Here is a 3,458-nt window from a genome sequence, read left to right as displayed (position 1 = left end):
CTATGCTGTGAGACTGAACCTAAAACCATGTGGTTGGGAAGCAAGCTTCATAACCACACAGCCATGTTTGTACTTATAAACATTATCGGTTCAAATCCCACCAAGACCAGCTTTAGATCATTTCAAAACAGGAAGTATGTATTCTAGAATCAAGAGTGATTTCAGACAAGTTGGCATCAAAAGAATTAATAATGACAGTAATTCTAAAATTAATTGAAATGAAGGCAGTGTATTTCATTAGGAATATGGTAATGAAATGATTAAAAGACATGTTTCTTGTAATGTTTTTGTTTGTTTTATGTTTTGTGTTGTTGTTTTCCTAGTTTTTTACATTCATTCACAAAAAAGAGAAAAGTAGTTGATAGGTAGCAACGCAGCAACAGACATCTTGTATTGTTGATAACACTTTAAATGAGTGAGATGACTTGAAACTTGAAACACTTATGTGACATCCACTTCAAATGTTAAATAGACAAGAGGTACGCAAGCTAACAGGAAACTCTTATTTGCTTTGACACAATCTCAAATTATACAACTTATGGTGGAATTCTCATTTAGTGGTGCTGAGATCTCTTTTGTTAAAATTATTTCTGATGTAAATAACTCCATTATCCTATGGAGTTAGTAAATAATGATAATGGAAGTGAAATGCATCCACAGTGCTTCAAAAGTGAGTGGTACTCATTGTGATCAGTTTACTTAGGACCATCTCAAAGAAAGCAATATTCTGGCATCAAAAGCTGCAAATACCAAACTCAGTTGGCAGCAATATTTGGAAGGGTTCATGTGTTGAGAAAAGTGTTGTGTCTCTTAGCTATGGGTTGGAGCTGAGATGTGACAGAGATAGCTCAGAGGTTAGAATGAAAATAATAATAATAATGATGATGGTTGCTCCCGTTCATTTCAACATGTGAGTGTTTGAAGGAGAGGATTTAAAAAGAAAACAAAAGAGAAAATAGCTTTTAAAAATAAAAGAACAGAAGAAACTGCATCTACTTGCGATGGATGTGTGAATGTAATTTGAGTCCATGCTATAGGGATACTGGTGATTTTTGATTTTGCCTGGGATTGGGCAAATGTGTCTGTTGATTGCAGGATATAATTCTTTTATCATTCTGTTTTTTTTCAAATCAGATTGTTTTGATGCATCATGACACATTTTACGCCATGTAGATTGATCTAAACAATGACTTTCCCAAGTTAAGCTGTAGAGATTTTACTGATTGCTTTAACTTAAGGACAGGTTACCACAATATCCTTCCACTTGTTGGCCATAATGAAGAATTTTTGGAATGTGGTCATATTTCATTCGAACATGTCCTATCCATCTGCACTGAATTCTCAGCAGCATGCTTTGGATACTGGAGATATCACATTTTTCTAAGATTTTGATATTTGATATCTCATCTTGCCATTTTATGTTGCAGATATTGCACAGACAGCACATGTGAAAGATTTCAAGTTTCTTTATATGTCTGTATTAGGGAGTCCATATTTCTGCTCCTTATGAAAGTGTGCTCAAAATACAGGATTTGTATACATTTATTTTAGTTTTCAGATTGACACTGTGTTCATCACACAAATGGTGGAAAAATTTTCCAAAAGCATTTGTAGCCTTGGATATTTTAACATTGATTTCTTCAAGAGTACTCTTAAAGTTTACTGTACTTCCAAGATATTTAAGTGACCTGATCCATTTGAGTGGCTTGTTGTCATTTGATTCTTGAGTATATTCTGTCCCAGGCTTTGGTTGGAATAAAACTTCAGTCTTCTTGATATTGATAATCAGTCAAACTGCACAAGCTGCTGCAGCAAACCTGTCGACCATTTCCTGAATTCTTTCAAATGTATGAGAAATCAGAGTGCAATCATCGGCAAACAGAAAGTCATGTAAAATCTCTTCCTTGGTCTTTTTCTTTGATCTGAAACTTTGCCCCTTCAGGTTTAGTAGACCCCTTTCTGTGCAAAACTGGAATTTTACAACTTCATGGTTATCTCTGAAAGCATGTTGGAGTATCATTGAAAAACATATGGAAAAAAGTACTGATGCTAAAACACAGCCCTGTTTGGTTCCAGTGGCAACAGAAAATGCCTCTGAACATTGACTACTAGATATCACTATTGTCATCATTCTTCATAATAATGATAACAATAATAATAATTTCAAATTTTTGCTACAAGGGCAGCAGTTTTGGAGAAGGGGATGAGTCGATTACATCAAACCCAGTGTTCAACTGGTACTTATTTTATCGATCTCAAAAGGATGAAAGGCAAAGTCAACCTCAGCAGAATTTGAACTCAGAACATAAAGACAGAAGAAATGCCATTATGCATTCTATCCAATGTGCTAATATAATAATAATAATAATGATAATAATGGGTTCTAATTTAGACACAAAGTCAGTAATTTTAAGGGAAGGGGGTTAGTTGACATCATTAACCCCAGTACTTGACTCATTCTTCAGTTTATTAACCCCAAAGGGATGAAATTTACCTCAGCAGGATTTGAACTCAGAATGTAAAGAAACAGATAAGATGCCACTAGGCATTTTTTGCAGAATTGTTGTACTAATTCTGCTCGCTTGCCTCCCTTTTTAATAAAATATTGTTTCTAATTTAGGCACAGGGCCAGCAATTTGGAAGGTAGTTGATTACATTGTCTCCAGTACTTGTATTTCATTTTGTCAAGCCTGGAGATATGAAATCCACTTGAGATGCTCATATTTGTCTATGTTACTCAAATACATAACTGGCACTGTGTCACTTACAACAATGAGGGTTCCAGTTGACCTGACCAGTGGAATAGCCTGCTCGTGAAATTAACATGCAAGTGGCTGAGATTTCCACAGATATGCATACCCTTAACATAGTTCTCAGGGAAATTCAGTGTGACACAGAATATGATAAGGCTGGCCCTTTGAAATACAGGTACTACTCATTTTTGCCAGCTTAGTGAACTGGAGCAATGTGAAATAAAGTGTCTTGCTGAAGGAACAATGTGCCACCAGGAATCGAACTCGTGACCTTACGATTGTGAGCCACATGCCTTCATACATACATGGTTGTACTATACAAGGATTGTACTAGGTGTGTGTGTTAAATAGACATAATAACTCAGAAAAAATAAATCACTTTTGTTTATATTATGCAAATTACCTTCACCATAAATGTGTTCATTCCTTTTTGTATAAGTCTGCTGGCTATTACTCTTTTACTTGTGTCAGTCATTTGACTGCAGCCATGCTGGAGCACTGCTTTTAGTCGAGCAAATCGACCCCAGGACTTATTCTTTGTAAGCCTAGTACTTATTCTATCGGTATCTTTTGCTGAACCACTAAGTTATGGGGACGTAAAGACACCAGCATCGGTTGTCAAGCAATGTTGGGGGGACAAACACAGACACACACACACACACACACACACACACACACACACACATATATGTATACGACGGGTTT

This window comes from Octopus bimaculoides, chromosome 7, assembly GCF_001194135.2.
Source record: "Octopus bimaculoides isolate UCB-OBI-ISO-001 chromosome 7, ASM119413v2, whole genome shotgun sequence".
In the NCBI taxonomy this organism is placed as follows: domain Eukaryota; kingdom Metazoa; phylum Mollusca; class Cephalopoda; order Octopoda; family Octopodidae; genus Octopus; species Octopus bimaculoides.
Note: the sequence above shows the minus strand (reverse complement) of the source record.